At 45.4% G+C, this 26,690-nt stretch overlaps 1 long non-coding RNA gene across 1 annotated transcript; it reads right to left on the minus strand.

Annotated features, from left to right (window-relative positions):
• Positions 1-370: 370 nt before the first annotated feature.
• Positions 371-6,075, minus strand: LOC125963775 (uncharacterized). Its single transcript, XR_007476146.1, has 2 exons — positions 5,906-6,075; positions 371-488 (listed from the first exon to the last, which is right to left on the minus strand). It is a non-coding gene; the product is annotated as an uncharacterized LOC125963775 (long non-coding RNA).
• Positions 6,076-26,690: the final 20,615 nt, after the last annotated feature.

Below are 26,690 nucleotides of genomic sequence, written 5' to 3' on the forward strand. Positions count from 1 at the left end.
TTCATTAACGGAAGTACTTGATTTTAGTGTAATTTTCAATATTTTCCTTAATGTTAGTGCCATTATGTTCTGTTCAATAAACATTTGCCTTCCCCAAAGTCACAAAGATATTCTCCAATGCTGTGTTTGGAAGCTTTATTATTTTACTTTTCATATAGTGTAAGGTAAGAGGCAAGATTAACTTTTTCCATATGGATATCCAATTGCCACTGCACCATTTGTTGAAAAGACCATCCTTTTTTCACTGCTCTGTGATGTCAACTTGTAAAAAAAAAACCAAATCCACACATACATGTGTATATCTGTTTCTGGACTTTATTCTGTCCCATTGGTCTATTTGTCTACCTGTGTGCCAGTGTTATACTTTCTTTTTTTTTTTTTTAATTAATTAATTTATTTATTTTTGGCTGTGTTGGGTCTTCGTTTCTGTGCGAGGGCTTTCTCTAGTTGTGGCAAGCGGGGGCCACTCTTCATCGCGGTGCACGGGCCTCTCCCTATCGCGGCCTCTCTTGTTGCGGAGCACAGGCTCCAGACGCGCAGGCTCAGTAGTTGTGGCTCACGGGCCTAGTTGCTCCGTGACATGTGGGTTCTTCCCAGGCCAGGGCTCGAACCCGTGTACCCTGCATTGGCAGGCAGACTCAACCACTGCGCCACCAGGGAAGCCCCAGTGTTACACTTTCTTAATGACTATAGCTTTATATTAAGTTTTGACATCTGATAGTGTAAGTCTTTCCACTTGGTTTTTCTTCTGCAAGATTGTATTGGCTATTTTTCACCCTTTGCATTCCTATGTAAAATATAGAACTAGCTTGTCAGGTTCCACAAAAAAAACCTACTGAGATTAGATTGAGATTTCATTGAATCTATAGGTCAGTTCTGGGGGAATTGACACCTTTATAATATTGAGGCTTTCACTCTATAAGCATGGTATCTCTCCATTTATTTAGGTTTTTAATTTCAATAATATTTAATAGACTTCAGCATAGAAGTTTTAGTTACCTCTTGTCAAATTTATTCCTAGACATTTAATGTTTATGGTTCTATAAATGTCACCACTTTTTAAACTTTGATTTAAAAATTCTTACTGGTATATAAAAATGTTGACCTTGCATCAAGTGACCTTGCTAAATTCAGTTATTCATTTCTATGATTTATCTATAGATTCTTGTGGATTTTCTACATACACAATCATGTTATCCATGAATAATGACAGATTTATTTCTTCCTTACCAATCTTTATACTTTTTATTTCATTTCCTGGCTTTGCTGCACTAAGTAGGACCTCCAGTATAATGTTGAAGAGAAGTAGAGATAATGGATATCCTTGTCTCACCTATAATCTCAGGCAGAAAACTTTAAAAATATTGATCAAGTATGATGTTTGCTGTGCTTATTGCATATACCTTTTATCACATCAAGGAAGTTTCCATCTATTCCTGGTTTTCTAAGAGCTCTTTCAAATTGTAAGTGGATGTTGTTTCATCAGTTGTTTCTTCTGCATTTATTGAAGTGATCATATGATTTTTGTCCTCTTTTCTATTAGTGGAGGAAATTACACTGATTTTTTTAAAAAGCCAACTCTACCTTCCTTGAATAAATCCAACTTGGTGGCGATATATTATTCCGTATTTCTGGATTTGGTTAGCTAATAATTTACTTAGGGGTATATGTCCATGAAAGAGACCCATGTGTTCATAAGAAAGATTTTCCTTTCTTATGCTTTCCTAATAAAAGTTTATGCTGGCTTTATATAAAAGAATTGGGGATAGTTTCCCTTTCTTCTATTCTCTTGAAGACTTTGTATAAGATTGGTTACGCTTCTCTCTTACGTGGGAGAATGTAAGAATCCTTTTGGAAGAATTTTTCAGTGAAGACATACTGGCCAGGAGTTTTCTTTATGGGAAAGGTTTTAGTTATGGACAGAGTTTCTTTAATGGATATGGGAAGTTTCAGATCTTCTACCTATTCAAGTTGTTTTATCTAGTAATTCTTCCATTTCATCTAAATTTTCAAATCTATCATATTTAGTTGTTCATAAAATCCTCTTATCTTTTAACATCTATAGGATCTGTAATGAGGTCCCCCTTTTCATTTCTGATATTAGTTATTTGTGCCTTATCTTGCTGTCCTTTAAAAATCCTAAGGGTTTATCACTTTTATTAGTCCTTTAAAAAACTGACTTTATTAATTGTTCCTAGTCTAAGGTTTTTTTCCATTTTCATTAATTCTACTCATTTCTTTTAAACTTCTTTAAATAATAAATACGTTGTTCTTTTTAACCTTAAATTAATATATTCTGTCTTTCTTTCTTCTTAACTTTTCCTCATTTAAGACAACCTATTTCCTCTAACCATGGCTGTAGCTATTCCCACACAGGTTTTGATATACTGTGGCTCCTTTATCATTCTATGTAGATATTTTAAAAAATAGATTTATTTATTTATTTACTTTTGGCTGCGTTGGCTCTTTGTTGCTGTGTGCGGGCTTCCTCTAGTTGCTGCAAGCGGGGACTACTCTTCATTGCGGTGTGCGGGCTTCTCATTGCGGTGGCTTCTCTTGTTGCGACGGAGCATGGGCTCTAGGCACGTGGGCTTCAGTAGTTGTGGCACGCTGGCTCAGTAGTTGTTGCACACGGGCTTAGTTGTTCTGCCGCATGTGGGATCTTCCCGGACCAGGGCTTGAGCCTGTGTCCCCTGCATTGGCAGGCGGATTCTTAAACACTGCGTCCCCAGGGAAGTCCCTATGTAGAGGTTTTAAATTTTCATCATTATTTTAATTTTGAGCTGAGGCTCTTTAGAAGAATACAATAATACTTATTCCAAACATTTGGGAATTTTCTAGTTTTTTGGTTGGTTTTTAGCTTAATTCCGATGTGGTCAGGAATTTCAATCTTATGAAATTTGTTGACAGTTGCTTTAAGGCATAACATATGGTTCATTTTGATGAATGTTCCATGTGCACATAAAAAAAAATGTGTATCCTGAAGTTGTAGGGTTCAGTATGCTATACATGTCAGTTAGGTCAAATTTGTTAAATGTTTTTTGTTTGTTTGTTTTCGGTACGCGGGCCTCTCACTGTTGTGGCCTCTCCCATTGCGGAGCACAGGCTCCGGATGTGCAGGCTCAGCGGCCACGGCTCACGGGCCCAGCTGCTCCGTGGCATGTGGGATCTTCCCGGACCGGGGCACGGACCCGTGTCCCCTGCATCGGCAGGCGGACTCTCAACCACTGCGCCACCAGGGAAGCCCGGTCTGCTTGTCTTAAACATTAATAAGGGGTATGTTAAAATGTTAAAATGCCTCAATGATGATTGTGGATTCAGCTATTTCCCCATTGAGTTCTACTCATTTTTGTTTTATGTATTTCAAGTCTATATAATAAGGTGCATTAAAATATGTAGAATTATTGTAGTTTCCTATTGGATTTAACCTTTATCATAAAGAAATATCTCTCATTATATTTAGTTAAGTATCTGCTTTAAAGTCTACTTTTTCTGATATTAATGTAACTACCTGAACTTTTTGTTGTTGTCAGAATTTTCTTGGTATATACTTTTCTCTTCACCTTTTGTTTTTATATTTAAAGTTTGTCTCTTGTAAATAACATATAGTTAAAAAAAATCAAATCCAACAATATTTGTCATATTTTAATTGGAATATTTCATTTTAATTGGAATATTTAGTTCATTTACTTTTAATGTAATTGCTTACATATTTTGGTCTAAATCTAGCATCTTATGATTTGTTTTCTACTCTCCCCATCTGTCCTTTCCTTCCTTTGTATTAATTAAATACTTATTTTACTCCATTTTCCTTTCCTTAGTATATTGGTTTGTAAGTTTTAGCAATCAGCCTAAAATCCCTAAAATCCCTTCCTTGACTTACTAAAATCTAGTGTAAATTAAAATAATTTTATCACTTCCCAGAATTACAAGGACCTCAGAACACGTCATTCAATTTACTCTGCTCTCACCTTTTAAGCTATTGTCATTTTCCATTTTAAACCCTAAAAAGACATTTTTATTGTTTTATGTTGTCAATAATAAATTAATTTGCCCTCATATTTATATTTTCTGTTATTCTTCTTACTGCATCTCAATATTTCCAACTGTGATCATTTTCCTTCTAAACAATCTGCTGGTAATGAATTGTCAGTTTTTGTCTGCTGAAAATGTCTTTTCATTATTTGAAGAATATTTTCAGTGGAGTTTGTTGTTGGCAGTTATTTTCTTCCAGCACTTTCAAACTATCAGACCAGTGTCTTCTAGATTTCATTATTTCTGTTGAGAAGTCAGGTGTCAGTCTTATTGCTGTCCCTTGAAAGTAATTGGCATTTATCTCTGGCTGCTTTTAAGATTTTCTCATTGTCTTTGATTTTCAGTTTTACAATGATGTACCTTGGTGTGGTTTTCGTAGCTCTGCTTGAACCTATGACATATTATCTTTCATATGTTTTTTCTGAAAATTCCTAGCCAGTATCTTTCAAATATTGCTTCTGCCTATTCTTCCTTTCTATCTTCTCTTTCCTCTACTTCTTGGATTCCAGATACTTATTACATTAGCTTTTTCACCATGACCCATATGTCTCATGTTCTTTTCTGTATTTTCTATTCTGTGGTTTCTTTTTATTTCATTCTTCAGTCTGAGATATTTCATTCTAATCTATCTTACAGTTCCACAATCTTCCTTCAGCAGTGTCTAAACCCAATTATTTAGTTCTTGCTTTTACTTATTGTGTTTTAAAATTATTTCTTTCCATTTTTACAGCTTTATTGTATCCAAATTGATGTTTAAAGAACTGCACATGTTTAAAGTATGCACTTGGATCAAGTTTGACATATGTATACACCTGTGAAACCATTACCATAATGAATACAATGAACATATCCATCACCCCAAAAGTTTCTTCATGTCCTTAATCTGTTCCTCTCTAACCCTTTTCCCTAAGCAATAACTGGTCTGCTCTCTATCACTATAGAATCATTTGCATTTTCTACAATTTTATATAAGTGGAATCATACAGTATGAATTTATTTTTGGTATGGCTTGTTTTTAACTCAGCATAATTATTTTGAGATTCATGCATGTTGTTGCATCAATATGCATCGTCCATATTGTATCAATAGTTCATTCTTTTTTAAAATTGAGAAGTGTTCTATTGTATGGATATGCTGTAATGTGTTAATCCATGGCCTCATGATGGGGCTTTGATTTTTACAGTTGTTGACTATTACAAATAAATTTATTATGAACATTCATGTACAACTCTTTGGGTAGACACTTGCTTTCATTTCTTTCAAGAAATATCTTGTAGGGGTTTCCCTGGTGGCTTAGTGGTTAAGAACCCGTCTGCCAATGCAGGGGACATGGGTTCGAGCCCTGGTCTGTGAAGATCCCACATGCCACAGAGCAGCTAAGTCTGTGCGCCACAACTACTGAGCCTGCACTCTAGAGCCAGCGAGCCACAATTACTGAAGCCCACGTGCCTAGAGCCCATGCTGTGCAACGAGAGAAGCCACCGCAGTGAGAAGCCTGCCCACTGCAACAAAGACCCAACGCAGCCTAAAATAAATAAATTTTTTTTAAAAAAGAAATACTTTGTACTACAATGGCTGAATTTTATGGTAGTTGTGTGTTTAAAATTTTTAAGAAACTGACAAATCATTATCCAAAATAAGTGTAACAATATATATATCTACCAACAGTGTTTCAAAGTTCCAGTTGCTCCACATCCTCACCAATGCTTGGTATGGTCAGTGTTTTTATTTATTTATTTATTTATTTTAAGATGTTGGGGGTAGGAGTTTATTAATTAATTTATTTTTGCTGTGTTGGGTCTTCATTTCTGTGCGAGAGCTTTCTCTAGTTGTGGCAAGCGGGGGCCACTCTTCATTGCAGTACGCGGACCTCTCACTATCACGGCCTCCCTTGTTGCGGAGCACAGGCTCCAGATGTGCAGGCTCAGTAGTTGTGGCTCACGGGCCCAGTTGCTCCGTGGCATGTGGGATCCTCCCAGACCAGGGCTCGAACCCGTGTCCCCTGCATTTGCAGGCAGATTCTCAACCACTGTGCCACCAGGGAAGCCCTGGTCAGTGTTTTTAATTTAAGTCATTCTAGTAGGTATGAGGTGGAATCTCATTGTGGTTTTAATTTGCATTTCCTTAATGACTAATGTTGTTGAACATCTTTTCATGTGCTTATTTGACAACCATGTATCTTCTATGATGAAGTGTCTGAATAAATATTTTGCCCATTTAAAAAATTGTGTTGTGTATCTTCTTATTATTGAGTGGTAATAGTTTTTAATATACTCTAGATACAAGTCCTTTGTTAGATATGTATTTTGCAAATATTTTCTCCTGGTCTGTAGATTGCCTTTTAATATTCTTAACACTGTCCTTTCCTCCCACTTTTAACAGCTTTATTAAAATATAATTTACATATCGTACAATTCACCCATTGTAAGTGCATAGGTCAACGATAATCCAGTTTTAGAAGAACACTTCCATCACCACAAAAGTTCCCTTGTGCCTGTTTATAGTCTTTACTCACTCCCAACATGGGCCTCAGACAATCACTGAAACTGTATCTATTTCAGTGATTGTATCTATGGTTTAGATTGTAATGGTTTACTGTTTTATGTATCTATGGTTTTGCCTTTTCTAGAAATTTCATATAAATAAAATCACACAATATATATTCTTTTCTGTCACGCTTTTTTTACTTGGTAAAATGTTTTTGAGATTCATCTATCTTGTTGTATTTATCTGTAACTCATTTCTTCTTTTAAAAAATTTTATATTGGAGTATAGCTGATTAACAATGTTGTAATACTTTCAGGGGCACAGCAGAGTGACTCAGCCATATGTATACATGTATCCATTCTCCCCCAGACTCCCCTCCTATCCAGGCTGCCACATAACATTGAGCAGAGTTCCCTGTGCTATAAGGTAGGTCCTTGTTGGTTATCCTAGTAACTCATTTCTTTTTATTGCTGAGTAGTATTCCATTATATGAATTCATCCTTCCATGGACATTTGGATTATTCCCAATGTTTTGCTATTATGAATAATGTTGCTATGATTATTCAAAATGGAAATCTTTGTGCAGACACACTTGTTCTTTTAGGAGTAGAATTGCTGGGTCGTATGGCAAGTGCATATTTAACTATGTAAGATACTGCCAAAAGAATAGTGTTTTTTGAAGATTAAACATATTTAATATTATTAGATCAAATTTATTGAATTTTTTTTATAGTTCATGATTTTGGAGACATATTTAAGAAATCTTCACCAAACCCAGATCACTAATATTTTCTTCTAGAATCTTTATAGTTTTAGATTTTACATTTAGGTCTATGATCTATTTCAAGTTAATTTTTAAACATGGTATGAGGTAAGGATCAAGGTTCTTTTTTTTTTTTTTTGCATATGGTTGTCCAAGTGTTCAGCACCATTTGTTGAAAATAATATTTTTTCTCATTAATTGCCTTGGTATCTTTGTCAGAATCAACTGGCATGTTCTACCACTGGACTCACATTTTGCTCCATTGGTCTATCTTTACACCAATACTATGCTGTCTTAACTATTCTGGCTTTGTAACAAGTCTTAAAATAAGGAAGTATAAGTTCCCCAGCTTACTTTTCTTCTCAAAATGTTTGGCTGTTCTAGATCCTTTGTATTTCCACATAAATTTTAGAATCAACATTGCAAGTTCTACCAAGAAAATCTTGCATTAAATTTATAGATCAGTTTGGGAAGAATTGACATCTTAACTACATTGTGTCTTCTGGACCGTGAACACAGTATATTTCTCTATTTATTTATATCTCCTTTACTTTCTCTCAGCAATGTCACTGAGTTTTACATGTGCTGATCTTGCACATCTTTTGTCAAATTTATCAACCTTCTTTATCATTTTTAGAACTTCTATTTGATCATGTTTGATAGTTTCCAGTTCTCTACTGAAGATTTTCTTCCTGTCATCTAATTTATTGACTATATTAATTACAGCTATTTTAAAGCCCAAACTTGATATCTCAAATATCTGGATCTCTGTGGATATGTTTCTAATGGGTTATTTTTCTCTTGATTTTTGTCCCATTCTTGTATTTCTACATTTCTATTTTTCATTGACTATCAGACATAATTGATGAACACGGGAAAGATAATTTGAAGCTCTGGATGGTGTTATCTTCCTCCAAGGAGAATTTGCTTTCACTGCTGCCTAAGGTAGGAACACCAGCCATCTCAGTTTGCATTTATCCAGTCAGGAATTAAGATGATTTGAAGCAGACCTGCCACCCCCAAGAAAGGGCTGGTTTAGTTCTGGATCACTTACTCCTAGTCTATAGCCCTCTGGGGTCTCAAATGAAAGCCTAGGCTGTTTATCAGGGTCCTTACTTCTTTTTTAAAAAATTGTGGTGAAATACATATAATATAAAATTTACCATCTTAATCAATTTTTAAAATAAATTTATTTATTTATGGCTGCGTTGGGTCTTCATTGCTGCACGGGGTTTTTCTCTAGTTGCAGCGAGGGGGGTTACTCTTCGTTGTGGTGCGCGGGCTTCTCATTGCGGTGTCTTCTCTTGTTGTGGAGCATGGGCTCTAGGTGCACACGGGCTTCAGTCCTTGTGGTACGTGGGCTCAGTAGCTGTGGCTCACGGGCTCTAGAGTGCAGGCTCAGTAGTTGTGGTGCACAGGCTTAGTTGCTCCACGGCATGTGGGATCTTCCCGGACCAGGGCTTGAACCGGTGTTCCCTGCACTGGCCGGTGGATTCTTAACCACTGTGCCACCAGGGAAGTCCCTATCTTAATCATTTTTAAATGTACGGTTGGCATTGAGTACATTCACTTTGTTGTGTAACCATATCCTCCATCCATCTCCAGAACACTTCCCATCTTGCAAAACTGAAACTCTGTCCCCATTAAGCAGTGATTCTCTATTTTCCCCACTCCCAGCCTCTGGCGACCACCTTTCTACTTTCTGTCTCTATCAATGTGCCTATTCTAGGTAACTCTTATAAATGGAATCATACAGTATTTTCTTGTGACTGACTTATTTCACTTAGCATGATATCCTCAAGGTTCATCCATGTATCAGAATTTCCTTCCTTTTTAAGGCTGAGTGATACTCCATTGTATGTATACACCACGTTTTCCTTATCCATCCATCTGTTGATGGACACTTGGGTTGCTTCCACCTTTGGGCTATTGTGAATAATGCTGCTATGAACATGGGTGTGCAAATAGGGTCCTTACTTCTCAAGAGACGCTGAGCTCCAATTTTTGTCTTCCCAGCCCCATGAAATTACCAAATGCTCTTCTCAGCCTCTCAGTCACAGCTTTAGAACTAGAATATGCCTCCAGAGGTAGACATCAGGCTTCCCTCTATGCGCCTCCCTTCTCTCTGGGATCTTGGAAACTTGGTAGCTCTCCAATATCTTCAAACTGTGGTTTTTGTAAAATTCCATCCAGTTTTCCTAATTATTCCCAGTACAAGCCAGTCCATCATAGCCAGAAGCAGATGTGTCAATATAATTTTAACTTACATCTCTCTTATTATGCATGAGGTTGAACATCGTTTCTGATATTTAAATGTTGTTTGTGTTTTCCTTGAAATCCTTTCCCATTTTCCTGCTGAGTCTTTCTTCTTATTGATTTGTAGGCATTTGTTACATTTCAGAGAATTTGGGCTTTTGTCTTTGACCTAGAAAGAGTTCTCTAAGGCCAGTTCTAACTTATCATCAAGTCATTTTTTCCTCTGGGACTTGGTTTCTTCACCTGTGAAATGGGTGAAAAGGCTGGACTTTACCACATGGTCTCAGTTTCCTTTTGATCCAGCACCAATGGCTTGATTACCTCCTTCTGTGTAGACGAGACAAAAATTAAGGGGTGAGGGGAGGTATTGAGACAAAAAAAAAATCCTTCCTACCTCCTACTTCCACATTCCACTGTATGTATGTATGGTACGCTGCTCTGTGGCTTCAGAAACATCCATCACTGTAACAAGAGGTGGAAACAGGGAGTTTAGTGTCTGCATGCTTTTATACCTAAGACCACAGCAATGGAGCACAAGGCCACACTTTCCAAACTTCAGTCAGTCTCATGAGTTTTGCTATATCCATGTACCACATGTACTATTATTTACATATATGTTTCCAGTAAATCGACTCACTTGCTTTTAATCTAAATACCTTTAGCCTCGTCCTGAAAATAATGAGTGTGAAATCACAGGTGTGCTGTGCTAGGGTAATTTCTTGATATAGATTAACACAAATAAATAACAATTATAATTTTAGATGCTTTCTGCATACCCCCTCAATCCTTCTCAAGCAGCCCGCAGGCTAGGGTCTCTGGTCTGGTGGCCAAGCATGCCTTGTGCAGCCAGAATACCTAGAGGCTCTACCCACTAGCCGGGCAACTTTTCCTGAGCATCATTCAAATGTGATTCATTATTACCAGGGTATTGCTAACTGGTCCCCGCACACAGAAGCAGAGCCCTTCCTGCCTGGTGGCCGTGGGTTGTTTTTGTGCTGAAGTGTTTGCAGCCTTTGATGAAAGATGGCCAAAGACGGCCCCCTAGACAGCAGGCAACTTGCCACAGCTACCACCTGAGGTCTGAGAAATTTTTTTCCTTTCAGAGGCTATGCTCTTGCAACGCAGAGCCTTTCTCTTTCTTCTTCTGAGGTCGGTTATTGCTTTTAGCCCAGAGCCATCGCAAGACTCAGAAAGCAAAGATACAGTGGGAGCCCTAAAGTAAATGATAAAGTCCAAAATGGAACGCACTTCAAGCGAGCTCCGAGTGAAAAATAGATAACGCGTTAGAGCTGTTTTCATAAAAGAAACCACCAGACCAATACATCATTGGGTCTTTTTAACTGTAGCATCTGAATAGATTTAATTCTGATTTTTGATATGACCAGTGCAACTCATGCATTTGAGCAGCTGTGTCATCTCTGGGCCAGTGGTAATTAACTGACCACTTCTTGTCTATTTGGGAGCAGATATCCACTTCTTCAGCAAATATTAATAAAGACCTACAAAGTATCGGCTTTCTGCCAGGCGCTGGGCTTCTGGTGGTGAGCCCCACCTTCCATAAGGAGGTTAGGGTCTGGTGGACAACGTGAAATCATCCAGTGGGAATTTCTGGCAGAGACTTTGAGATACTTGAGGGGCAGATTTGAAGACCTCTGGCCTGGCATTTCCAGGAAAGGTTTGCTGGGCCACAGGGCTCGGTGTTCTGTGCTGTCCTTCTCAGAACCTTTTCCTCCCCTGGTAAGCACACAGGCCCTGGAGTGGAACTCCCGCCCCCTCAGTTGATTGACAGGCACAGCCTCACTGCAGGGGCAGGAACTTCTTTTTTTTTTTTTTTTTTACATCTTTATTGGAGTATAATTGCTTTACAATGGTGTGTTAGTTTCTGCTTTATAACAAAGTGAATCAGTTATACATATACATATGTTCCCATATCTCTTCCCTCTTGCGTCTTCCTCCCTCCCACCCTCCCTATCCCACCCCTCTAGGTGGTCACAAAGCACAGAGCAGATCTCCCTGTGCTATGCGGCTGCTTCCCATTAGCTATCTATTTTACATTTGGTAGTGTATATATGTCCATGCCACTCTCTCGCTTTGTCACAGCTTACCCTTCCCCCTCCCCATGTCCTCAGGTCCATTCTCTAGTAGGTCTGTGTCTTTATTCCTGTCTTACCCCTAGGTTCTTCATGACTGGGCAGGAACTTCTGAGCAACATGAATGTGAATTAGCTGAGTTCCATGCATGACTGCACCATCCCTTATTTTCTGGGTGTGTATGTAACTCTGGTACAGATGCCAAAGTTCAGATTTGAGTGTTGGCCCCAAAGGGAGCCCACCTGTTTCCCAAGATGCATAAGGCAGGCTCTTAGCCTGTGACGGGATGCTGCGTCCTACAGCCATGCTGGCTCTGTGGGTGATTGCAAATGTGCTCCCACATGGCCTGGGGCAAGAAACGTCTTTCTCAAGCATGCCTTGGTCCCACTCAATGTGCCCCACACTCTGGGGGACAGCCACAGTCACAGAGTGGGTTATAATACCTGAGGCTCAGACAAGCATCACTCCTATCCAGAGCACTGATGGGGAAATGAACTGACCACTGACCATGCATGACCACTGGCAACTACAGAGACCACTCAGGGCGATTTAGCTGCCATATGGCCACCTGGCAGTCCTCCTGAAAGAACAAAAAAGGAGGGGGTGCTGGGGTGAAAGAGAGGCACATGAGGCTCCTCCGGCACAGGCTCTCGGCCCCTCTCATCTCCCTTCTCCCCCAACCTCTGCCAACACGAAACCCTACATCCAGCAGCGTCTTCCTCCGCCGTACCTGGGCCAGTGGGTTTTGAGCTTTTGCAGCCTGGATGTCTGGTTCTGCAGCAAGTGACTCATGCTTGGCTGTAGAGGCTGGGAGAGGAAAGACACTTTCAGGGCAAGGAGAAGAAATTTGGTTAGTGCAGAGGTGGGTGAGTGGGAGATAAACACACTGATCAAAACTTCAGTGTGTGTGAGCTCATTCACCGAGCAACTTGCCAGGGTCCCACTAGTGAGTCAGGGATGAGTCCACTGCTCCAAGGAGAACTGAGGACCGCTGGGAAGTTCCAGAGAGGGGAAGCCCCTTGGCAGGGGCTCTTCTGACCTTGGCAGTGAAGGCTGCCTCCACAGGAGTCTGGCTGGGAGCCGGAAGCAAGTGGCCAGGCAAGTGGTTTGTGAAATTCTCTCCCCTCCGGGGCTGGGGGCAGTCTGGAGTGGACAGGCTGGAGCCTTGGCTCGACAGAAACGTGAACTTTGGGACTGTATCAGGAGGGTTCTGAGGCCCATGCAAGTAAGAGAGAATTATTGGATGGCTGTCGGGGCCTCCCCAAGTCAGGAGGAGGCTGGGGGACCAGGCCTAGGGATGAGCAAAAAGTGAGATGAGAGGCAGGAAACCCCGCGGATAACTTGTAGCCTTGTCAGGGTGATACCTTGGCCACCAAAGTGTCAGAGTCGCAGGGAGGCAGAACAGGCCCTCCTGCTGTCCCTGCGGCCCCTGCTCAAGAATCAGGGTCCCAGGAGCAGGCATCTGATGGGAAAGCTGCATCTGGGGTGGGGGGAGGGGGTCCTGGTACCTTCGCTTCTGCCCTGAGAGGTGGGTGCCTGAGTCACCCAGATACAGCGGGGAAATCTGGGGTGATATCCATGACGAGGGTGGATTCTGAGCAGCCAGAAAATGACAAATGGTCCCCACAGTCAGAGGGCTGCTTTCCTCTCCTTGCATTTTCTTTGCTCTGTTCCCAGTTTCCCTTTAGCACAAGTGAGTTGTAGCATGCAAGCTGGGTTCCCAATCAGAGGCCCTGCCTATTTGCCAGCTGCACTGGAGAGGAGAGAAGAGGGTGAAGAGAGAGGCTACATGCCCTGGGCTGTGGGATGGTGGCCCTACCCATGTCCAGCTTCCTGGGGTGACCATAGAGGACTTCTGAGGTTTGACTGGGCAGAGTCTATTCATTCCTCTCTCATGAGCTCCAAGGGACCCCAGCCAATCAGTTCATTCCATATACCAGGCATAGTGGTTGGCCTGCAAAGGGATATCTGGTCTGATTCTAGCCAATGACATTCAAGATCAGCCAGCTCTTCCTTCTGAAGTGACCCCAAGAGTATGGGAACATGAAGTACAGCAGCCATCTTGCTGCCACAGAGGGAAGTTTAGAGCTTCTGAGGGCCCCAGGCAGAGCTGGAGAATTGAAGCCAGACTCTGAGGAGAGAGAGAGAAAGAAACTGGGTCCTGAAGACCCTACTGAGTCCTTGATCCAGCTATGCCTGAAGACCGCACTCCACCTTTTCAGTTATGAGAGCCAAAACATTTCCTTTTTTCCATAGGCCAATTTGGGTTGGGTTTTCTATCACCCACAAGCAAAAATGACCTCACCAAGAAAGACAGTGGGGTGGAATGAATCAGGGAAATATGTTCTCAGTGCTCCCAAAGCCTCAAGTGAGAGGCAGGAGTGTGCACGTGTGTGTGTGCAAAAAAATTTTTTTTTAAATTTCAGCCCTACTCAGCTGTGCTAAAGGAACGTAGGGAAGGATTTTACTATGCTTAAGCCAGGGTTTTAGAGCAAGAGGTCTTATCTCAGGAGATTCCCATGGTCATAGAGACAGAATTGATAACTACTCCTCAAGGGGGATGTGAAATTTGGGAGGTGGGGTCCAGAGGTTTTTGTCCCTGCTGAGCATCCCCACCTGTAAGCCTTCCTTCTGCAGCTTTTCTGTTTTCTTTTAATAAGGGACATGATTCTTTCCTCCGGTGTGTAATCTCATATTTTAAATGCAGCTTGACTCAGCTTTCAAAATCAACAGATAATACTATAAATACCTGGTATTTGTGCAGCTCTGCCACTGCAGATCCTTCCCCTCCCTCCACCCCTCCCCTTCCCCAGTCCCACCCGCCTCCTCAGTGCCAGGGCAGAGCCATCATCTTCTCTCTGGGGTGGCAGCTCGCCCTCCCTCTGCGGACTCCGGCCATCGTCCACTCGCCCTGATCTGTCGGAACCATGGTGACAGCAGTACAACACTACTCTCAGAATCGCTTGAGCCGGATCATCCGCTCTGGTGTCGACACAGCCCTCTGCTTCCACCTTCTACCTTGCCCACCTCTGAGGCCAGTTCACGCCCCAATTACCAGCTTCTCCTTTCTGCAGACAGATATGCTGCCATTTTCTCAGAGCACTCCATCACAGCCTGGTGGCTCGGCCTTCCACCTTCTCATGTCTCCAGCCCTTGGTCCTGCAGTTTCTGTCTTTAGACCTCACCATGGAGAACCGTAGCCTGTCTGCACGAGCTCAGTTCCACCAACGGTACTCGCCAGTACTGGGCACGCTCAGGCTGGAGGGCTCCTGGTCCACAGTGGATGTTGGAAGAATTGATTTTCCTGAATGTTGCCCTCCTTCTAGGTCAACGCCCCTTCCACACACCCCATCCCTGTGCACACATACCTGGTCATTCACAAATCCCCCCCCACACCCCCACCCACAGGTGTCTCCTTGCAAACACGCCCTCCCGCTCCCTCCCTGCCTGACACGCACACACTCTCACTGTTTTCCTTCCTGCAGACACGGCCATACACCCCTAACACAGGACGTAAGGTGACTTTATCTTCTGAAGAAGTTCCTACCCTCAGGTGGGTGAGGTGGTGGGGATGAAACGCAGGCTACTTAGAAGTGTGAAGGAACTTACTTTGGTTTATCCTACTAACAACGTTCAATTCCAGAGAGAGGCAGGAAGTCGAGAGGGGAAGGAGGGGGCAAAGTAATAAGCGAGGGGTCCTGACTGTGCGTAAATCATTGATCCACCTCACCATTCACCCAGCACCTGGCACCAGGGCCTGGAGATCCACTCCAGGTGCTTTACAAACATGCTTGCGATGTTGGAAAACCATTGGTCAATGTTTATTTCCCTACCTTCAGACTTTATTTCCTGAGTTTGATTGAGAAAATTATTATGCATAATAATGTTTACTATTTAGCTATTAGGTATATGCCCTTGTCAGATACTGCACTAAAACACCACATGCAGGGTTCATTGAAATCGGCACAACTCTATGGGTAGATGTTACTATAACCCCCTGGTCTACAGATGAGGATACTGAGGCTCTGACTTGCCCAAGGTCACAGCGAAGGTGGCAGAATGGCAGCTTGAGCTCAAGTCTGCTGACAATTCAGTCCTAATCTCAACCACCAAGATGTAATGCCTTACGCTCTAGAACTTTCTGTTAGATCTGAAAATCTCCACTTATTTTACCAGAGCAGGTGGCTACAAAATAACTTAGCTGTTCTTTGAGAGAATAAAATTATCTCGTACGTATGTGTTAATACTTTGTTGTTCTGAGCCTTTCTTTTATTTTTTTTATAGGTATTTATTGGAGTATAATTGCTTCACAATACTGTGTTAGTTTCTGTTGTACAACAAAGTGAAACAGCCATATGCATACATATACCCCCATATCCCCTCCCTCTTAAGCATCCCTCCCACCCTCCTTATCCTACCCCTCTAGGTCATCGCAAAACACCGAGCTGATCTCCCTGTGCTATGCTGCTGCTTCCCACTAGCTATTTTACATTTGGTAGTGTATGTATGTCAATGCTACTCTCACTTCACCCCAGCTTCCCTCACTCCAACCCCGTGTCCTCAAGTCCATTCTCTATGTCTATGTCTTTATTACTGCCCTGCCACTAGGTTCATCAGTACCATTTTTTTTTTTTTAGATTCCATATATATGAATTAGCATACAGTGTCAGATGAATGGATAAAGAAGATGTGGCACATGTATACAATGCAATATTACTCAGCCATAAAAAGAAATGACATTGAGTTATTAGTAGTGAGGTGGATGGACCTAGAGTCTGTCATACAGAGTGAAGTAAGTCAGAAAGAGCCTTTCTTTTAAAATCCATTAAGTGTGGGGCTTCCCTGGTGGTGCAGTGGTTGAGAGTCCGCCTGCCGATGCAGGGGACACGGGTTCGTGCCCCGGTCTGGGAGGATCCCACATGCTGCGGAGCGGCTGGGCCCGTGAGCCATGGCCGCTGAGCCTGCGCGTCCAGAGCCTGTGCTCCGCAACGGGAGAGGCCACAACAGTGAGAGGCCCGTGTACCGCAAAAAAAAAAAAAAAAAAAAAAAATCCATTAAGTGTGAGCTTCCCGTGGATAGAAGTATTCATCCTTCCATCTCGGGATTCTGCATACCATCACTTGGAACATAGGAGTTGCCCATTCAATGTCCAAAGGAAATGAAATAAAATCAAATTCAGGTTTTTGCGCTAGATGTTGTCCCAAATAAGCTCTCCCTTAGTCTGTATTTCTCACGTAATCTGTCCTACATCAACACACATGTGCTTCCTACACACTGAAGTGAAGAAACCATCCCTGGCACACTTGACAATATGATGTAAAGGGGAAGAGTGTGCAGTCTGGACATGAACCTGGGTTTGAATCATGGCACAGTTTTTCTTATCTGTAAGCTGGGGCTCCCCCTCACCAGCAGGGTTGAAGTGAGCGTGGGGATAATACATGTAAAACACTTAACACCGAGCCTGGCACCCAGCAGGCACTGGGGAATAGCAGTTGGGCCCGACCCCTTTCTTGCATATCTCTGCCATGGCTACTGGTTCCCCTTGATGGAACGGAGGCATGCTCCGAGCGGCCGGGACATGTCAAGATGTTCTCATCTTCTTAACCCTGTTCTGCTCAAGTATCGGCTTTTTGTAATTTCCCAGAAATGGTTCCCCACACAGGAGAGCACAGCCTTCTGATCCTTGTGAATTCCTAAACCCACTCTTTCTATCCCTGCCATGTGCCCATTTCCAATTTGCTCCTATCCTGGCCCTTGCCCACCCCCCTACCCCCGCCAGGACCTGTGAGATAGAGCCAGACCATTGAAAATGGAATTCAGTCATACACATGAAAAAAAAAGATTATAAAAATGAAAAGTAAATAAATATGGATGCTGAGGACCTAATTCTGATAAGCGGATTTTCAAAATTAGCCATTTGCAAGAGTAGATTGAATGCATTTAATGTGGTGGGTGGAAGGAAGTCGATTAAGATGCACAGCAAACCCCATTTCAGCAGATTCCAGGGAGAAGGCATCACAGGCCCCCTTTGCGGTGAGCTTGTTTGCAGGGATAAAGGCTGAATGCCTTTTAAGAGCACTAATTTGCTGCTGTTGTGCTGGTAAACAGGCCTCCTGGAAGGGGCCACTCTGCCTTCTGTACACGAGGCGGACAGGCCGGACAGAGAGGGGACCGCTGGGGGCCTGCTCCGGGGGTGTGAGGGGACCACTCTGTCTGTGGGGATGCGGGAACGTGCCAAGGACAAAAGAAAGACACTGGCTTCCCCATCACCTTCCCCAACCACCCGCTCCCCCCATCCCCAGTCCTCTGCAGTGAGAATTCTGATCCCAGAATACCTTGCAGCTCCTTCCATGGCAACAGTCGCCCTCCCTCCCTGCGCTGCCTCTGCCTCCTTCCTTCCTGCTCCGTCTCCCTGCAGCCCACTCCCGTCCCCAGAGCCAGGCCCCCAAAGGGGGATGGCACACCCCTCGGGCACATGGCCAGTCCATCCGTCCTCCAAGGAGGGGCAACCAGGCACTCACCAACACAAACACCAAGCCCCACCAGGGCCAAAACCCCAAAATGACCAGGCTCTGTTCTTCCCGGGGGGCACCACCTTCAAGGATCTCTGAAAAGAGCTCTAAAAAGCTCTGGCTGGATTTTAGGTTTGAGGAAACAAAGGAGAGAAGGGATATTCTCTACTGTCACCCTGTGGCAGAGAAGCCAGTGATCTAAACGAGCACATCCTGAAGTCTTCAAATGTCCGGATCCCAGCGCCCGGACTTGGGAACAATTTTAAGCCCCTTATAGGATCTGAGGCACCAAGCTACCAAGTGACCTTAATGCCTGACCCCGGGGGTGCTGTCATAGAGTGAGAGCACAGAGGGCACTCAGCTAGCACCATGCTGGCTGGCACATGACTGCCCTTACCCCATTCACTTCTCCCGGCTGGGATGAGCTTCCCGTTGCCCTTGGAATAAACTCATGGGCCCTGCAAGATCTGCCCACTGCCAACCTCTCTGACCCCTCCCCATTGCTCTCCCCTCTGATGCTCCTGCCTCATCAGCCATCTTTGTTCCCTTAGGTCTCCATGCCCATTCCTGTCCCCAGGCCTTTGCACTTGCTGTTCTCTCTGCCTGGGAGCCTCAGCCACCATTTATAACAGGCCAGTAACTTGGCATCCAGGTCTCCACTCAAATGCTGGCTCTCCAGGGAGGCAGACACCACCTCCCAGCTGTCCCTCTCTATCAGCACCCCCTTTTTCTTGCCTTCACAACAGTTATCGTTATTTTCAGTCACTTTGTTTCACTGATTTGTTTGTGAGTTGATCATTTGCATCCTTACCATGTGCAGACAGGGGCTTGTCTGTCTGGGAGAGCTATCTTCCAGCGCTGAGAATGGACTTGCCCGGGATCAAGCAGCCGGAAGTGGTGAGGCCAGGACAGGAAGCTCGTGTGTCGGGCTCAGAACCATTCCCACCACTGACAAATCCACCCCCCTGGGACCTGATGATATTGGGGACAAGTCAGGGACAGGCTCTCATCTGTGACAGCTCCTATCTGAGCTGCCCTCAGGGAGCCACAAGGCAAAACGCTGTCCATCCCCTTGGAAGCAGGGCTCAGGGGAGGCTGAAGGGGAGGCTGAAGAGGGGGTGGGTTCTGCTTTGTTCCTATTTCACAGATGAGGCAGCTGAGGCAGGGATGTGAAATGCTCAACCAAACTCCCACAGCTTATCAGTGGCAAAGATAGGGCTCAAACCCAGGCAGTCTGGGGTAGGGGAGGAGGGAGTTAAGGGGGGGTTCTACCCCCAGGAGCATGACATCTCAGTCTAGAATAGTGAGTGACTCTCAAACATTTTGAAGCAAGACTCTCTCTGGAGTTGTTGTTTGAAAGGTCAGTTTCATAGCCCTACCCCAGTGATTCTCACTCGGCAGGATTGAGGTGGAACCCTGGAATCTGCATGTTTAATAAGCAACCCAGGTTACTCTGATACAGGAACCACAGGGACTCCCACACTTTGATGGGAGAGTGTCCTGGCCAGAGACCAGAGGAGGCACCACTGCAACATTCCCTGCAGAACCACCAGCCCCTTCCCCCTCCCCCATCTCCAACCTGGTCCCCCACCCCACCCTGCACCCCCTGCATCCTCTCCAAAGTGAGATGACGAGGTCTGATTGATGCCTTGGCAGCTTTGCTGCTGTCAGTTGATGGATCTGAAAGTCTGCTGTGTAGCTTCCTGTGAGACACATGGGGTAGGTGGACCAGAGGAAGAAAAGGCATCTGGTCAAATCCTTCCGTCATCCCTGTGCCTGGCCTGACACCCCGCCCCACGGGTGATGTGGTCTCCATCAGCAGTGACACGTGCAGAGAGTGAGTAGGCAGCCTCACGTCAAGGGACAGGGCTGCCTTCCAAAGGTGCAACTGGGTTCAAGGGAGAAGGGCCCCTCAGGAGACAGTGTGCTGACCACACGGCCCCCACAGGTCTCTGCAAGGAAGGGCCTCCTTCAAGCAGCCCCTGGCCCTTCTGCCTGGCCCTGCTCCAGCTGAAGGTGGTATGAGGTCTGGGCAGGGCCTCCAGAGCCCATCTGGGGAGCCCAGCAGGTGAATGAGCCAGGCTGTCCCACCTTTGCTGTCACGACCCCAGGAAAGAACACTGTGTTCTGTGTGGTGTCCCACGAGCTGGCCCCAAGGCTGAAGGACGGGAGAAGCGGCCTGGAACGGGGAGGGCTGTTGTGGCTGCAGCTGCCCTGCTCTGTCCAGTTGCACAGATGCTGGTCTACTTGGTACTATAACTCATCTCACTGCTCGGTGGGCACATTTCTATGAGACGAGAGCTGGGGTGGATGGAAGTCAGAAGTACAGCAACCAGCTATTGAGTAGTAGCCTCATGCCGGGTTCTAGGCCAAGCGCCGGATAAAGCTTGCCTTCTCCGCCCCAAGTTCCAGAGCACCAGGTGCCAGAATTGCCCCCGACTCACAGATGAGGAAACAAAAGCAAGAGAGGCCAGCGAGCTGAGTGACCTGGAGCCTGGCCTTGCACCCCTCTCCTGCCTCCCAGGCCGCTGTGAGGACAGGAAGCTGCATGGCGCAGGTTTGGCTTCTGTGGAAAAATGCATGCTGGGTCCACGTCCAGGTGCCTGATGGAGCAGCGCTGAGGGTCAGCTGGGACACCTGGTGGTGTGAGCTGGTGGCTTCCATCCCAGGTGATGAGTAGCTGCGGCCTCCGGCTCCCGGAAGCCCCTGGCTCCCCTGTCCTGGTCACTCTGGCCTCCCTGGGCCTCCAGGCCTCTCTGGACCTGCTCCATATCGTGCCTGGCCACAGCTCGGATGTATCAGCGTCTGGCCCGTCAGGTTATTAATTATGTTGACTGTCACCCTGGGTCTCAGAGAGGATTTGTCACAAATCTGACCTGAAGTCCTCCCTAAGCTAAGGAAATCTCTGTCCCCGTGGAGGCTGCCCACCTGGTTCATCAGGAAGACCCGGATGGGAGCCTCAGACCATCACAGATAGAAACGATCCTCTTTCTCAGCCTCAGTTTCCTTCTCTATTAAAAACAACAACAAAGGACAATGCTTCCTGCCTACCTCCCTGAGGATCCTCGAGGTAACTTAGCTGGGGGAAGCGGGGACTTTTTCACGTGTGAGCGCTCAGAGCCTCCCAGGCCACGCAGCTCTCCACCTCCTGCAGAAGTGAACTCAGGGCACTCCCTTATTGTGAGAGCATGTTTTTGTCCTTGAGCAGGTGGTGATAGATAGAGAAACTCCCACCCCCACTTGAACCCTTTCTTTCCTGACAACCGATATTTCAAAATTAGTTTGCAGTTCTGAACAAGAGCAAAAATCATTAGAATTTGTCATCAGGGACTTGCTTTCATCTGTATGTGCCAAACCCCAGCCCCAGGTTTCTGCGGTTCATTATTTGTATTTCTCCTTTGCTGCCGATGAGCTGTTTTCTGAATCCAGCTGCCCATGTTCGAGGGAAGCTTGGGCCTCCCACATGGTGGTCAAACTGGCCTTCTCTGGCTCACAAGTTGGGGGGAGAGGGGAACTGAGATTCCAGATGGTTTAGGGAGCCACGGGGGGATGGAGGAAACAGAGGGAGAGGTGAGGGAGAGACGTGGGGGAGAAGGAATGTTGAACACTGAGGTAAACAAATTCGAGGCCAATTACCCATGGCAACCTTGCCCCCCAAGGAGGGGAGATGGCTGGAAAAACAAGAAGATAATATCCACCCAACCACAAGATGGTGGAAGCTGGTACCCAGTTGGGAACTTGCCGTCACCCCTCCCCCAACTCTGGGGGTTGGGGGCAGGGGCAAGAGAGAATTCCAGAATCAAACAGGACAGGGAGGTTGGCAGAAGAGTCTGTGAAGCTAACAGGTGCAAAAAAACAGTTAGGGGGAGGAGTCTGTGGTGAGGCAAGAGGAGAGAGACAGAAAGTGAGAGCAGACGCCCCGAGCCAAGATGCTGGCCACCCCTCGCTGGCCACCCCGTGCCGCCACCTGCAGTGCCTGCTGAGTAATGAGGGCCCAGGTTTGTTCCAGACGCAGGGCGCTCCCTTCTTGTGAGAGCATGTTTTTGTCCTTGCGCGGGTGGTGATAGAGAAACCGGCTCCGAGTAAGGAGGTAAGTAGCCAAGGGTCACCCGGAGAATTAATGTCATAACTGAGAATAACAAGTAGGCCTCCTATTTACTAAATAAAATAGCGCCAGGGGATGTGCTGAGAGAGACCGGGAAAATAGAATTTGAAATCATTTTTTATTTCTCTGCAAACGTAGTTGATGCTGCGTTTTTTCCCTCCATCTCCCCCGGAGAGGCTGGTGTTGCCACTGTCTTTTTCCCATCCACACGCTGATGCTGAGACCCTATTCCCCTGGATTTCGTATCCTTCCGCCTGCCAGGGCAGTTTCTCAGAGCAGGATCCAGGGATGGGCAGAGAATCACCAGGGGTGGGGCCAGCATGGCCACTAAGTTCCCAGAAGGTCAGAAGTACACCTGGGAGTCAGGACCCACGACTAGCACTCCCTGTAAGAGAGCCCAGGAGCTCAGGACAGCGGAGAGGGTGGTGGTTCAGATCCCAGTTCTGCCCACACTAGGGCACTAGAGCCTTAATTTTCCTTCTCTGTAAAATGAGGCTACTCTTGAAAGGCTATTATGAACGTCAAATGCAACCAAGGTGCCCAAGTGTCTTGGATGCGGTACGAGTGACTGGATGACCAGGCTGCCTGAGACATCGTTTATCACATGCAATGGTTAAACTGCAAGGGTTTTTAGGGCAACTTATGTGAGAACTTTCAAGAACTATGAAATTAATTGGAGGGTGCTAACTGTAAAAATAAAGTAACAGAAGGAAATTACCTCTAAAGAATTAGAGCAAAGCAATTAGCTAGAAAGAAAATGGTTTACAGGAAGAGTAAGACACATGTAAATAGCTGTAGCATTGGGACCCAGGAAAGCACAGCCTATCAGCAAAGGCATCCAAGCCTCAGAGGCCTTGGGAACTGTGTGAGGCCACAGGGAAGTGAGGAACTGAGGCCAGCGAGCAAATGAGGGCCACACAGTTAAGACCAGGTTCACAAGCAGCGGGGCAGATAGGAGGTAAGTGACAATTAGATTATGATTCTAGTATCTGTGCTATATTCACTGGTTGTGTGGTCTTGAGTATGTCACTGAAGGAGACTAGATGAACTCTAATATCCTTTCCAGGTCCCAAATCTAGGAGTCTAAGTGCTCTGGAATATCAGGGGTTAGGGAGAGAGGACAGTCTGGACCAGGAAATGTTGGAAAGAATTTGGAATAAAATAGAATGAGACTGGACTGCCTCTCTGGGTATGTGACCTTGGGGAAGTTCCTCTACCTCAGTGTTCTCATCTGTCAAATGGGAAGAAGAATTTCTACAGAGACTGTTGAGAGGGGTAAGTTGGATAAAGCATGTGAACGCAGGCTGAGCCATCAGTATGAACTAGTGTTCTGCTTGCTCCCTAGCCAGGTCGGCCCTGCTCTAGGCCCCTGACCCTCTGTGAGGCTTGGATACAATTGACACCCTCTCCACCTCCCTTGGCCCCTTGGCGTGGGCCAAGAAATTCAGCATATCCCGTCCTCCCAGTCACAGTGATTGGTTTGGAGAATGGGCATGTGACCCTAGCCAGACCAGTCAGAAAGAATCTCAAGACTTTTGCCTGGCCACAGACATGCTCTTCCCCTGCCACGTTAAATAGGAAACTTGTGGTCTCAGGAACTACTAAATGTTCTCACAGGGGGTCCTGGATCCACCCATTCCTGAAGATAGATTGCCACATGAGCCACATATTCCCTTGTTTGCCGATCACCAGCTCATTTAAAATTGAGAGTCCCTTCTCATAAATGCCCCTGCCTGGCTCCAGGGTGAGCATTTTCACCTCCAGTGTGCTCCATCATCCCAGCAGCAGCAAGCTGGGCTGTCAAATGTGGCCACTGCTGCCTGGCACCGCTGCTTCTCCTACTCAGAAGCTCCACACATTCACCTCGCTATTAAGCATTGCCAGGAGCCAGCCGCCTCTCAGCTCTGGACCCTGGTGCTGCCAGGCTCAGAGCTGCATTAAATAAAAACTGCAGCCCTGAAACTGTTCAAATGGATCTACATCAACAAGGACAGCTAGGGGATGCCTTTAAATGGATTATCACCGAGAGCTAGCCAGGGCAGGCAAAGTTTGCCTTCGACAACATTCTCCCCTTGTTCCTACGCCCCTCCTCTGTCTACTTTTAGCGGGCCTCACCCCACACCCTGTCATAAACTAATTCACATTGTAGTGGCTTTTAATATGTTACTCCTCTAGATTTAAGAGAGGAACAGGACACAGGAGTGGGCAGTGTTTAACCTAAAGGATGTGTTCGGTGATTATGGATTTGTAGACATCTTAAAGCCACAACCGAACCATGAAATGTATGACTGGGGACAGAGGAACTTCTCCAACCCTCTCGACCCACACCCCCCAGCCCCCACTGTCCCCATAATTTCTTTCTCTGACCGTGAACCCTACTTCTTTTCCATTCTCCTGGGAGCCTGTACCTCAGAGTCCATTCCATGCAGAGTCCAGTTCAGGTTTGTGTGTTCCCTCCTCAGGGAGGGCGGGAGCGGGAAGGGGGAAGCCTGGATCTTGGGGGCAGGGATGCCTTGGTGCCTGGGATCAGATTTTCTGCTTGGCCAGGGGTGGATTCATCACTGGCTGCCGGACTTTTGAAGGAGGACCTCCAGAGGGGCTGGTTCCCAGGAAGTCGGGGCTTCCCTGGGGCGAGGTTGCTACAGGCCCCAATGCATGGCCAGGCACCTCACCCCCATTTCCACCCAGGGAGCCAGGCTCCCCACCCAGTGGGCACTCAAAACTTTGTTTACCATCCTTGCCAAGTGCCAGGCACTCCCACATGGTCTCAGGTGCATTATCTCTTTTAATCCTCAAAACTAGCCTACAGAGTAGATACTATTTTAATCTCCATTTTACAGATGGGGAAAGTGAGGACCAGAGAGGTCAAGTGGCCTGGCCAAGGTCACCCAGCCAGGGAGATACACAACGAGGATTCAAGCCCAGGGAGGCTGGCTCCAGAGCCCAAAGCCGTGACACCCAGCCCCCCACCATATTCCTCCCTGTTAAAGCCTGTGTTTATATCCTGCTGCGTCTATCAACTATTGTTTATTGCCTCCCATATGCCAGGCAAGGTGCTAGGCAAATTACGGTTCATTTTATTTTCTCTTCATAACCACCTTTCAAGTTAGGCCCATGAGCCCCATTTCACAGATGAGGACACTGAGGGTGAGAGAAGAGACATGACTGACCTCAGATCACTCAGCTTGTGAATGGCTGTGCTGGGATCCAAACTTGGGTCCATATGATTCCAACATCCATGCACTCTGCTATTTCAGGCCCAAGAACTGCTGGATTGTGACAGCCTACAAAAAACTTTAAAAATTTTTATTTTGGAATTACTACAGATTCATAGGAAGTTGCAAAAATAACACAGAGAGGTCTCATGTGCCCTTCACTTGTTTCCCCCCAGTGGTTACATCTCACACAACTAGTATAACACTAAAACCAGGAAACTGGCATTGGTACAATGTGTGCATATCATTCTGTCATTTTTTCACCTGTGGAGATTCGAGAAATCTCAGCAATCAACATACACAACTGTTCCATCACTACAAAGATGTCCCTTGTGCTACCCTTCACTGTCACATCCACTTCCACCATCCCTAACCCTTGGCAACCATGAATCTGTTTGCCATCTCTATGACTGCCACATTGAGAATGTTATATAAATGGAATTGTATGACACGTTAGCTCTTGAGATTGGCTTTCTTCACAAAGGTCTTATTTTAAAATTAGTATTTATTGAGTACCTCCTACATACCAAGCAGCTGTTAGCCCCTTTCAGGAGTGTATCACATATGACCCTTCTGGTTGCAAGTGACAGAACCCACCTCAAACTCTATTGCTAAAGGGAATGTATTGGCATCAATGATGGAAAAGTCCAGAGGTGGGGCTGGCTTCAGGCCCAGCTGGATCTAGGAGCTTGTTAGGACTGCTTTCATTCTTCATGTTTTGGCTCTGCTCTCCTCTGTGTTGTTTTTCCCTAGAAGGCTGGCTCTTACCACTTGGCAGCTGCCAGTCACTCAGGTCCCACATCTTGCTCAATCACAGGCCCAGGAGAAAGAAGCATCCCTTTTCTTAGAAAAGTTTCAGCAAAGGTCTGGCCCTGACTGGCCCAGCTAGGTGCTCACATGACCCTGAACCAATCACTGACGTGGGGAGGTGGAGGGTGTTTGCAGTGCTGTGACTGACGAATTCTTGGTCATGTGGCCTCTCCTGGAGCCAAGTCTGATGTCAGTCCTGCCCAAATCTCAGGAATTGTGGGCAGGGGCTTAAGGAAATTTGGGGCTGCGTTGCTAGAGGAGAGGGGGAATAGGTGCTGAGTCTATGGGATACATGATGGTATTATACTCCCTCAGCTCAACTCGTTTGTTTTTCAAAAAATACGAAGAAAGTCAGACTCAGAACCTGTTCAAATTCAGAGCTCTAGGGCTTCCCTGGTGGTGCAGTGGTTGAGAGTC

Source organism: Orcinus orca, chromosome 3 (genome assembly GCF_937001465.1).
Source record: "Orcinus orca chromosome 3, mOrcOrc1.1, whole genome shotgun sequence".
Taxonomy (NCBI): domain Eukaryota; kingdom Metazoa; phylum Chordata; class Mammalia; order Artiodactyla; family Delphinidae; genus Orcinus; species Orcinus orca.